The following is a 13,646-nucleotide window of genomic DNA, read 5'->3' on the forward strand; positions in this document are numbered from 1 at the left end:
TTTACGCATGTGTTTTGAAAATAAAAATCTTTATTAAAAACTAAAGTACTGAAAAATGTGTTATGTATTCTGAACAACCAGTTTTCAGAGGAACTTTTGAAATCTAAGCTATTGGGAATTATTGGGAAAGGATGCCTACAAATATATTTACCTATTGCCTTAGTTTTCTTGCCCTATCCATCACCTCATGTTATCTTTTCTTGAGTCTATCTCATCCACTTCTTGATAATATCCAGCTAAGACTTCAGCATATTTTTAAATAATAAGTTTTCTTTTTTATTGTGAATTTTATAATCAATACAATCATTACAATATGCAAAGAAAAGTGAGCGGGGTTGTATAAGAAACTAGGAACTTAGATGAATGATAAATTCAGGGAAATATGAAAAGACTTGTAAGGATTTTGGTTTTTCATCCGTGAGATTAATCTCAAGAAGAACTTTGTATCTCTTATCTATATCTCTTTTCCCCTAACAATATTTTTTCCTATTTCACATGTTCCTGGTTTCCAACATCTAGGCTTGGATGAATTGTTTCTTGTATACTTCCCAAGCCTTCTTGCTTTAAATCCCTAATCACTGAATTTTGATAAATATGATAGAGGAATATGAGAAGATTTTTATGAATCATAGATTATCATCCTTTTAAGACCCTTCTCAAGAAAAGCTTTGTGCTTTCTCCTAAATCTCTATTCTTCCTCTAAAATCGTTTTTGACCATTCCACAGGTTCTTTAACTCCAGTGCCTGAGCCTAGATGAGCTTTAATATCTACAATAGATAAGTTTTAATAGCTACAACAGATAAGTTTTAATAGCTTCAAACGACACTAAGATTTTTGGGACACCTGATTATCAAATACAGAATGCATTGAATACACTTGTTTTTCTTCCTACTAAATGCCAGTTCCATAAGGCTGTATGTAAAAAATAGCAAACAAAACCATTTTTTTCCCAAGCTGATAGCAAACAGAAATCTGAGAAAGTGTACAGATAAGAATATACCAGAAAAGTACAGTGAAAATAAGCTTTTTCACTGGGAGTGATTATTTCCCAGTCTTAAAGGGAAAGTTCCAGATCATACTAAAGGGAAATTCTCAAAGTCTCTAGTGTAGCAAGCTGGGGCTAGGGATGTGATTGAGGTACCAGATGATCTATATTTCATCTTTGTGCCAGAGTCTCCTTCCCTGGCATGCATCTTGAATCATATATGTTTTCTATAGAAGGTTAAAAAAAAAAGCCAGAAGACCAAGATCTCTCATCCCCCATACTTTCTAATTCCACCCTTCATGCAGGTGTGGAGTATTGAGTACTCAAATCACTACCAACAAAGAAAGGTTTAGCAACTGAATTGTAACTGTTTTCTGAGAACTGTAATTCCAAGAAATCATCCAAAAAGTTATATTTAGTAAAAAATACCTTGCAATGGCAAAGAGAAAACAGACATGTTTATGTCTGATTCTATCTATTAAATAATGTCCTACCCATATCTTAAGGGTCCAAGGTAGGAGAGACATACTAACAAAAATAAAACCTATGAGTTTGGGAATTAGCCACTTTTTACTCTAGTATCTATGATAGTTAAATCTATTGGCAGGTCAGAGACTGAACCAGAGGTAAGGTGTTGGTTGGGCTAAGCAAACTACATGGGAAGAACCAGGGCTTTCATTCTTCTCTTTCAAACTACCCTGAATTTAACTATTTTGTATATTTTCCTATTTATAAATGAGTACTTTGTATATATTTATATTTTGTAACTACTCTGTATATATATTCATATTTACACATACATATTTATCATATATATATTCACATTTATATGCACATAAATTAATATGTATAAGTAAGAATTATTTAACTTTTTGCACTTGTAACTCCACAGCTTGGTACAATACCTGGCGCATAATGAATACTTGCTGGGGGAAAACAGTAAACACTAGCTGATTGATTATTTGTTATCTGCTCTAAGCCAAAGTTTTTGTCAACATGGCCCTAGATCTTAATTTATGGAGTAAAAATCAGAAAAAGGTACCTAATACCTCCCTAATAGATTTTTATCCCTGAAATTATTTGTAACTTTGTATCTCAGGGGCTAAAATTTGAAATAAAAATGAAAGAAATAGGAAGAAATTAAAGAAATTTTATAGAAACATCCCCAGTAATCTCCTGATGTCTTGATTGCTAGAGTAGGTCCCTTTTTTCCTATTATCCGATAGTGGATATTCCTCAAGTCTCTTATCTCCTCATATGAATGTCACTTTTTAAAAAAATCTATTTTCCTTCTACCCACCTTTCTTCAACATTTTTTGAGTTTACTAGGTTTTACTAGTTCCACGTTTCTTTATACCTATCTACTCCTCCCTATTAAACAAACAATGGTGCCCAGGAAAAGGAGTATATATTCAATGTTTCCTGGTAATAATGAGGTGATTTAAGTTGTGATGGAGCGAGCCAACTGCATCGAGAGAGGACTATGGGGACTAAATGTAGATCACAACAGAATATTTTCTTCTTTTTCGTTGTTTGCTTGGTTGTTTTTTTCTCTCATTTTTTTCCCTTTTTGATCTGATTTTTCTTGTACAGCATAATAAATGTGGAAATATATTTAGAAGAATTACACATTTAACTTCTATTGGATTACTTGATGTCCAGGGGAGGGGAGAAGAAGGGAGGAAGAAAGAAAACCATGAAACACAGCATTTTGCAGGAATGATTGTTGAATACTCTCTTTGCATGTACTTTGAAAAAATAAAAAGCTATTATACAAAAAGGAAAAAAAAATGAAAAATATAGTCAGGATATCTATAGACACCCTTAATGGAGTTGGAGAGAAACTCTGGAAGAAAGGAGTCCACTTTGACCTCCCTATCAGTTTTTTCTGTAGCCATACTGGAGTGAATAAACTTGAGTTTTAGATTCAAGGAATGATGGTTCAAATCCAAGGTCTGACACTAACTATATAATCACAGGAAAGTTACTTGACCTCTTGGCAAACCTCACTTCTAGTCTATAAAATGGTGATAACAAACAAACAATCTCATGGGGTTGTTGTGAAGAAAATGTTTTGTAACCTCAAAGCACTGTATAAAAGTTAATTATTATAGTGGTGATTGCTATTATTAGTATCCTCTTCCTTCCCTTATCCATCTTCTCTTCTCTCCCACTAGTCACTCCCATGGAAGAGCCAGGCTGGGGAGGAAAATTGTCATTATTAATGAAAAGTGCCTTTTCAAATTGTCTTCAATAAGTTTGTTTTTGACTATTTTTTTTTAATTATACCTTTTTATTTACAAGATATATGCATGGGTAATTTTTCAGCATTGACAGTTGCATATTCTTTTGTTCTAACTTTTTCCCTCCTTTCCCCCACCCCTTACCCCAGATGGCAGGTTTACCAATACATGTTAAATATGTTAAAGTATATGTTAAATACAATATATGTATACATGTCCATAGTTATTTTGCTGTACAAAAAGAGTCAGACTTTGAAATAGTGTACAATTAGCCTGTGAAGGAAATCAAAAATGCAGGCAGACAAAAACAGAGGGATTGGCAATTCTATGTAGTGGTTCATAGTCATCTCCCAGAGTTCTTTCTCTGGGTGTAGCTGGTTCAGTTCATTACTGCTCTATCGGAACTGATTTGGTTCATCTCATTGTTGAAGACAGCCACGTCTATCAGAATTGATCATCATATAGTATTGTTGTTGAAGTATATAATGATCTCCTGGTCCTGCTCATTTCACTTAGCATTAGTTCATGTAAGTCTCTCCAGACCTTTCTGAAATCATCCTACTGGTCATTTCTTACAGAACAATAATATTCCATAACATCCATATACCACAATTTATTCAGACATTCTCCAATTGATGGGCATCCACTCAGTTTCCAGTTTCTGGCCACTACAAACAGGGCTGCCACAAACATTCTTGCACATACAGGTCCCTTTCCCTTCTTTAAGATCTCTTTGGGATATAAGCCCAGTAGTAACAATGCTGGGTCAAAGGGTATGCACAGTTTGATAGCTTTGTGAGCATAGTTCCAAATTGCTCTCCAGAATGGCTGGATGTATTCACAATTCCACCAACAATGTATTAATGTCCCAGTTTTCCCGCATCCCCTCCAACATTCATCATTATCTTTCCCTATCATTCTAGCCAGTCTGACAGGTGTATAGTGGTATCTCAGAGTTGTCTTAATTTGCATTTCTTTGATTAATAATGACTTGGAGCATCTTTTCATATGTCTAGAAATAGTTTCATTTTCTTCATCTGAGAATTGTCTGTTCATATCCTTTGACCATTTATCAATTGGAGAATGCCTTGATTTCTTCTAAATTAAAGTCAATTCTCTATATATTTTGGAAATGAGGCCTTTATCAGAACTTTTGACTATAAAAATGTTTTCCCAGTTTATTGCTTCCCTTCTAATTTTGTCTGCATTAGTGTTGTTTGTACAAAAACTTTTCAATTTGATATAATCAAAATTTTCTATTTTGTGATCAGTAATGATCTCTAGTTCTTCTTTGGTCATAAATTCCATCCTCTTCCACAGGTCTGAGAGGTAAACGATCCTATGCTCTTCCAATTTATTTATAATCGCATTCTTTACGCCTAGGTCATGAACCCATTTTGACCTTATCTTGGTGTACGGTGTTAGATGTGGGTCAATGCCTAGTTTCTGCCATACTAATTTCCAAATTTCCCAGCAATTTCCCAACTCAAACAGTGAATTCTTATTCCAAAAGCTGAAATCTTTGGGTTTGTCAAACACTAAATTATTAAAATTATTGACTGTTTTGTCCTTTGAACCTAACCTATTCCACTAATGAACTAGTCTGTTTCTTAGCCAATACCAAATGGTTTTGTTAACCACTACTTTATAATATAACTTTAGATCTGGTACAGCTAGGCCACCTTCATTTGATTTTTTTTTTCATTAATTCTCCTGAAATTCTTGACCTTTTGTTTTTTCCATATGAACTTGGTTATTTTTTCTAGGTCATTAAAATAGTTTTTTGGGAGTCTGATTGGTATAAGGCTAAATAAATAGATTAGTTTAGGTAGTATTATCATCTGTATTATATTTTCTTGCCCAATTCAAGAGAATTTAATATTTTTCCAATTGGTTAGATCTGACTTTATTTGCGTGGAAAGAGTTTTGTAGTTTTCCTCATATAGTTTCTGAATTTCCCTTGGCAGATAGATTCCTAAATATTTTATACTGTCAGTAGTTACTTTAAATGGGATTTCTCTTTGTAACTCTAACTGTTGGATTTTGTTAGTGATATATAAGAATGCTGATGACTTATGTGGGTTTATTTTGTATCCTGCAACATTGCTAAAGGTGTGGATTATTTATAATTGCTTTTTAGTAGAATCTGTGGGGTTCTCTAAGTATACCATCATATCATCAGCAAAGAGTGATAATTTGGTTTCCTCATTACCTACTCTAATTCCTTTAATTTCTTTCTCAGCTCTTATTACCAAAGCTAGCATTTCTAATACAATATTGAATAGTAGTGGTGATACTGGGCAACCTCATTTCATTCCTGATTTTATTGGGAATGGTTCCAGTTTAGCCTTATTACATATGATGCTTAATGATGGTTTTAAATAGATGCTACTGATTATTTTAAGGAAAAGACCATTTATTCCTATATTCTCAAGTGTTTTTAATAGGAATGGATGTTGGATTTTATCAAATGCTTGTTTTGCATCTATTGAGATGATCATATGGTTTTTTTTAAAAATTTGGTTATTAATATGGTCAATTATACTAATAGTTTTCCTAATATTGAACCAGTCCTACATTCCTGGTATAAATCCTACTTGATCATGATGTATTATTTTGGGGATGATTTTCTGTAGTCTTTTTGCTAATATCTTATTTAAGATTTTAGCATCAATATTCATTAGGGAGGTTGGTCTATAACTTTCTTTCTTTGTTTTCAACCTACATGATTTAGGTATCAGTACCATATCTGTGTCATAAAAGGAATTTGGTAGGACTTCTCCATTCCCTATTTTTTCAAATAGTTTATATAGCACTGGGGCTAATTGTTCTTTAAATGTTTGGTAGAATTCACATGTAAATCCATCTGGTCCTGGGGATTTTTTCTTAGGGAGTTGATTAATAGCTTGTTCTATTTCTTTTTCTGAAATGGGACTATTTAAGCAATTTACTTCCTCTTCTGTTAATCTGGGAAGTCTATATTTTTGGAGGTAGACATCCATTTCACTTAGGTTATCAAATTTATTGGCATAAAGTTGGACAAAATAACTCTTATTATTTCTCTAATTTCCTCTTCATTGGTGGAAAGTTCCCCCTTTTTATTTTTAAGACTAACAATTTGATTTTCCTCTTTCCTTTTTCTAATCAGATTTACCAAAGGTTTATCTATTTTATTGTTTTTTTTTCATAAAACCAACTCTTAGTTTTATTTATTAATTCAATAGTGTTTTTTTACTTTCAATATTATTAATTTCTCCTTTTAATTTTAGAATTTCAAGTTTAGTATTTGATTGGGGGTTTTTAGTTTGGTCTTTTTCTAGCTTTTTAAGTTGCAAGCCCAATTCATTAATCTTCTCTTTCTCTATTTTATTCAAGTAAGCCTCTAAAGATATAAAATTTCCCCTTATTACTGCTTTGGCTGCATTCCACAAATTTTGGCATGATGTCTCATCATTGTCATTATCTTGTGTGAAATTATTAATTGTGTCTATTAATTAATTTCACCCAGTCATTCTTTAAGATGAGATTATTTAGTTTCCAATTACTTTTTGGTCTTTTTACCCCTAACTTTTTATTGAATGTAGTTTTTAATGGCATCATGATCTAAAAAGAAAGCATTTACTATTTCTGCCTTCCTGCATTTAATTTTGAGGTCTTTATGTCCTAATATATGCTCAATTTTTGTATAAGTTCCATGAACTGCTGAGAAGAAAGTGTACTTCTTTCTGTCACCATTCAGTTTTCTCCAAAGATCTATCATACCTAATTTTTCTAATATTCTATTTACTTCTTTAATTTCTTTCTTATTTGTTTTGTGGTTTGATTTATCTAATTTTGAGAGTGGAAGATTGAGATCTCCCACCATTATAGTTTTGCTGTCTATTTCTTCTTGCAACTCTCTTAACTTCTCCTTTAGGAAGTTAGATGTTATACTACTTGGTGCATATATGTTTAGTATTGCTTCATTGTGTATGGTACCCTTTAGGAAAGATATAGTTTCCTTCTTTATGTCTTTTAATTAGATCAATTTTTGCTTTTGCTTGATCTGAGATAAGGATGGCTACTCCTGCTTTCTTGACTTCACCTGAAGCATAATAGATTCTGCTCCAGCCTTTTATCTTTACTCTGTGTGTATCTCCCTGCTTTAAATGTGTTTCCTGTAAACAACTTATTATAGGGTTCTGACTTTTGATCCAGTCTGCTATCCGCCTCCGCTTTATGGGAGAATTCATCCCATTCACATTTACGGTTAAAATTACGAATTCTGTATTTCCTGCCATCATAATATCCCCAGATTATGCTTTTCTTTTTCTTGCTCCCCTTACCCCCTTTCCCAGCATTAAACTTGTGGGCCCCACTTGTGTCACGCAGCTCTCCCTCTTTAAGATCCCTCCCTCCTTCCCTTTGAATCCCTTCCCCTTTCTTGTACCCTTCCCTTTTATTATTCTTTTCCTTTTCCGTTTTCCTCTACCACTTTGTAATGAGGTGAGAGAAGATTCTCTGTAAAACAAATATGTCAGTTATTTTCTCTTTGCACCAACTCTGATAAGAGTAAGATTCCACAATGTTTCTCCCCCTCTCTAAGTTCCCTCAGATAAGATAGGTTTCCTTTGCCTCATCATGGGATGTAGTTTCCCTTTTTTTATCTCTCCTTTTCCCTTTTTCTGACACTATCTCCTTTCCATTTGTACTTCCCTTTTTTATGTTATATCAGTAAAATCAAATTATATATGTGGTCTTTATGTATATCCACAACAGAAATACAGTTCTCAAGAGTTCCTTTTACCTTTTTCTGCTTCTCTTGAGTCCTATGGTTGGAGATCCAATTTTTTGTTTAGATCTGGTTTTTTCCTAAGAAACAAGTGGAATTCCTCTGTTTCATTAAATGTACATATTTTTCCATGGAAGAAAATGCTCATCTTAGCTGACTAGTTTATTCTTGGCTGCATTCCAAGTTGTTTTGCCTTTCAGAATATCAGATTCCAGGCCCTTCGATCCTTTAATGTTGAGGTTTAGCCTCAGATCTTGAGTGACCCTTGCACCTTGGTATTTGAATTGTTTTTTTCCTGGTTGCTTGTAATATTTTTTCCTTAGTCTGATAGTTCTGAAATTTGGCCACAATATTCCTTGAAGTTTTTATTTTAGTGTCTTTTTCAGAAGGTGTTTGATGAATTCTTTGAATGCCTATTTTACTTTCTGGTTCTATTACATCTGGGTAGTTCTCTTTGATGATTTCCTGTAAAATAGTATCTAGGCTCTTTTTTTCATCATAATTTTCGGGAAGAAATATCCTCAAATTATCTCTCCTAGATCTATTTTCCAGGTCCGTTGTTTTTCCAAGTACACATTTCACTTTTTTTCTAATTTTTCATTTTTTTTGGTTTTGCTTAACTGATTTTTGATGCCTCAATGAATCATTCATTTCTATTTGTTAAGTTCTGATTTTTAATGAGCTATTTTTTTCATTAGCTTTTTTAAACTTCTTTTTGTATATGTCCAATTGAGTGCTCTATGGAATTTTTTTCCATTTCACTATTTTTTTTTAGTGAGTTATTTTCTTTTTCCAATTCACAAATCCTACTTTCTTGGGAATTCTTTACCTTTTCCAATTCACAATTCTGTTTCCTTGAATTTCTTGGGAGTTTTTTACCTTTTCCAATTCACGTTTCAGGAAGTTGTTACTCTCTTGAATAGCTTCTCTTTCCTTTTCTCATTTTAATTCTAGTTCTCTTTTAATAGTCTCTTTTAGGAGAGCCTTTTGTGTTGGGGACCAACAATTGTCTGGAGACTGTCTGCTATTAGTCTCCTCAGGATTGAAAACCTGCTCTCTTTTTGTATAGAAGCTATCAATTGTCCTTTTGATGTTTTTACTCATTTTTTTAAAAGCCTGTCTTCAGGGCCAGGAGATTACCAGCTTCCTCTGCAGAATAGGGATAGGTGTATGGACAGGTAGCTGTCCTGCCAATCGGCTACAAAGAACAGTGAGGTACAGGAGTGCTCTGGGAAAGAGTTCCCCATCAGGATTAACTCAGGCCTGCATAGCTGAGATGGGGAAGTGCCCCTCGAAGAACCATGCTATGCAGGTTAAGGACTGCCCTGGGGCTAGAAGCTGAGCAATGAAAGTGTCACTATCCTAGGCCAAAGCCTGCAGTGGGTTCATGCTGTGGAATTTCTATTGCCCCAGGCCGAGCCCCTCCCCTTCCCCCACTGCGATTAGAGGCTGCCTGGGCTGCACCCCCCTGCTGTGCAGATTAGTGACTATCCACTAGAGCCCTGTGCTGCAGGTTGCAGCTATACAGCTGTGCTGTAGTCTGTGCTGAGTAACTTCTGGTTTTGGGTCGTTATAGCCAGATCTTGTTAGGTTCTGAAGGTTTTTAGAGTACCCTCTGCCCTGGCTTTAATTTCTCTGCTGGTTTACTGCTTTTTAATCAAGGCAGAGCAGTCAGCCTATGGCAGAGTCATCTCTATAACTTTTCTAGCCACAGAGGTCACCCCCGCCCCTGGTCTGCTATGGATGCTAGTCTCTCCTATCTCCCTGCCTGTGTTGATCCAATCCCAGCCAAAGGACAGGACAACATTTCCTGGAGATTTTACAGATTATCTTTGGCTGGTAAGTTATTGTGCTTCTAGTCTTCCTGAATTTTAGCTGTCAAGTGCTATTTTTGAGACTGAATTTAATAACTGTTCATGAGGGCATGAGAGGAGCTTAGAAAGTCGCATGTGCCTTTTCTGTCATCTTGGCTTCCTCAATAAGTTTTAAATATAAAGTAAAGGGAGGAGAAAAATGAAAAATTGGTTATCTCTTCCTGAGTTTGTTTTTTCCTGTTAGCAGGTCAAAGGAGCTAAAATACTCAATTTCATTTAAAAAACAAATCAGTTTACATTGTTGGTGGAATTGTGAATACATCTAGCCATTCTGGAGAGCAATTTGGAACTATGCTCACAAAGCTATCAAACTATGCATACCCTTTGACCCAGCAGTGTTACTACTGGGCTTATATCCCAAAGAGATCTTAAAGAAGGGAAAAGGACCTGTATGTGCAAGAATGTTTGTGGCAGTCCTGTTTGTAGTGGCCAGAAACTGGAAACTGAGTGGATGCCCATCAATTGGAGAATGTCTGAATAAATTGTGGTATATGGATGTTATGGAATATTATTGTTCTGTAAGAAATGACCAGTAGGATGATTTCAGAAAGGTCTGGAGAGACTTACATGAACTGATGCTAAGTGAAATGAGCAGGACCAGGAGATCATTATATACTTCAACAACAATACTATATGATGATCAATTCTGATAGACGTGGCTGTCTTCAACAATGAGATGAACCAAATCAGTTCCAATAGAGCAGTAATGAACTGAACCAGCTACACTCAGAGAAAGAATTCTGGGAGATGACTATGAACCACTACATAGAATTGCCAATCCCTCTATTTTTGTCTGCCTGCATTTTTGATTTCCTTCACAGGCTAATTGTACACTATTTCAAAGTCTGACTCTTTTTGTACAGCAAAATAATGGTTTGGTCATGTATACTTATTGTGTATCTAATTTATATTTTAATATATTTAACATCTACTGGTCATCCTGCCATCTGGGGGAGGGGGTGGAGAGTAAGAGGTGAAAAATTGGAACAAGAGGTTTGGCAATTGTTAATGCTGTAAAGTTACCCATGCATATAACTTGTAAATAAAAGGCTATTAAATAAAAAAAAATAAAAAAATAGAAAAAATAGAAAAAAAATTATCAGATTAAAATTTGAATTCTAACTTCTTTAAAAAATAGAAAAAAATTATCATATTAAAATACAGAGATACTAAGTAAGTTTTTGACCTAAAGGAAAGACACTGTCACTTCAGAAAAAGGTTTTGTACACAATCATTTGTTCCTATACACAGACAGACAGATGCTACAATAATTACCAGATGAAAAAGATTGAAGCGCAGTACAATTGGTAAAATTGGGAGCATTTCCAAAAAGGGCAAAGGTCAATCAGGGATTTACTGAGGGAAAAAGGTGTTCAATTCGGCATAATAAAAATGTAATTGCTTATTTAAAAAAAATTACCCATGCATATATCTTGTAAATAAAAACCTATTAAAAAAAAACAAATCAGTCTCAAAATCATATAGCATTGTGGAAATGAAAACAGTTTCAGAACTACATGCAAGGCTAATCTCTGAGAGCATATTGTTCGACCCTGAATAAGTCACTATTCTCTCAAGACCCTAGACAATTCTGTAATGTTCAGTTGTCACAGAAAGGAAGCTAAGTGGTGCAGTGGAGTTACTAGAATTTGAGTTCAAATTGAGTTCTTGCCTTAGGCATTTAATAGCTATATAACTCTGAGAAAGTCACTTATTCCTGAAGCAAATTTCAGTTCCTTATCTGTAAGATGAGAAAGAAATGGAAAAATCACTACCATAACTTTGCAAGAAAATCCCCAAAGGGGTCACATTGCTAGTGAAACTTTCATCACTGGGATTTCCACATTGGGACCAAAGAAATAATATCTGGACCAGAGAAAAAATATTTTATTAGATGTTTAGAAATTTATTTTGAAGGGTAGAATAAGATATCAGAGAGAAGCCAGGAAGTTGCTTGAGCTCTTCTCAGTTTCCTTCAGAAACAATGTTAAATCAATCTTCTAAACAGATTTTGCAATGAAAAAAACTCACAAATATTTTGAAGTGAAAAAGTTTCCAGATTAAGATAATATAGAAAGACTTCAGGAAAGATCCATTCCACTTGGTTAAAAGGGGAGCAAGATCCAGTATAGACACAATACAATCAATCTAGTAAAAGTCTCTTAGCCACAGCATGGATCATCAGCAGTGGGGGGGTCTCTCAGTTCTAGCTGTGATGCCTCCAGCCCGGTGCAGAAGGTAAATCACAAACCCTTGAACTAGGTACAACAGGCTATGCCAACCATGGACAATAAGAAAACTGCTAGCACCTCCAGCCTCAGCATGGAAAGCCAGTGAGTCCCCTGTTCTCCTGCAAAAGAAGCTTTACAACATCCCCTGAGCCCTAAGAACAGAGCTCAACTTTTAAAAATGAGCAAAAAATAAAAAATCCCTGACCATAAAAAAAACTACTACAGCTATAGAACACAAATTCATAAGAGGGACAGCAATGGCAAAGTGCCTGCATGTGAAGCCTTACCAGGGAATAATAATTGGCCTCAAGCTCAAAAGGTTCTCTCGAAAGAACTGAAAAAGATTTTAAAATCAAGTAAGAGAGATAGAAGAAAAATTAGGAAAAGAAATGAGAGCTATGCAGGAGAATTATGAAAAAATATCAACAGTTTGGAAATTGAAGGATAAAAATTGACTGAACAAAACAACTTCTTTAAAAATAGATTTAGCAAAAGAAGAAAAATTTAATGTGGAAAATATCTCCTTAAAAGTAGAATCAGAGGAATTGGGGGGGGGGGGTGCAGAGGGAATCCACTAAGCACAACAACTTCTTTAAAAGTAAAATAGTTCAAATGGAAAAGGATATTTTAAAAAAGTTAATTCATTAAAAATTAGAATTGGACAGGTGTAAATAAATGACAGTGACAAAAGAATCAGTCAAACAATTTTTTTAAAATGAAAAAATAGAAGAAAATGCAAAATATTTCATTGGAAAAACAACCATCTTAGAAAATAGGTCCAAGCGAGATAATCTAAATATTATTGGACTACCTAAAAGCCATGATCAAAAAAAAAAAAAAAAAAAAAAAAAGCCAGGACCATATCTTTCAATAAATCATCAAGGAAAACTGCCCTAATACCCTAGGACCAGCAAATAAAATAGCTATCGAAAGAACACACTGATCAGCAATTTTAAAAAGACCCCAAAATGCAAACTCCAAGAAATACAGTAGCTAAATTCCAGAATTAGAAGGTCAAAAATACTGTAAGCAGCCAGAAAGAAACAATTCAAATATTGAGGAGCCACAATCATGATAACCCAGGACTTAGTAGCTTCTACATTAAAGAATTGAAAAGCCTGGAATATGATATTCTGGGAGGCAAAGGAGCTTGGACTACAACCAAGAATCAACTACCCAGCAAAATTAAGTGTAATTTTATTATTAAGGGAAAAGATGCAAGTTCAATGAAATAGGGTATTTTCTAATGTTACTGATGAAAAGATGAGTGCTGAATAGAAAATTCAATCTTCAAATACAAGGCTCAAGAGAAACATAAAATAGGAAAGAAAAAATGTTATTTGAAGATTAAACTGTTTACATATTTCCACGCAAAGACATATTTGTAAATGTTGAGAATTATATCTGTTAGGGAAGTTAGAAGTACTATAAATAGAAAGAAGGTGTGGGTAAAAGTTGACTTGGATGTGATGATATAAAAAAAGAAATTAAGGGATAGAGAAAGGATTGAACTGGGAGAAAAAAGGGGAGGTAAAATGTGC

This window comes from Sarcophilus harrisii, chromosome 3 (assembly GCF_902635505.1).
Source record: "Sarcophilus harrisii chromosome 3, mSarHar1.11, whole genome shotgun sequence".
NCBI lineage: Eukaryota > Metazoa > Chordata > Mammalia > Dasyuromorphia > Dasyuridae > Sarcophilus > Sarcophilus harrisii.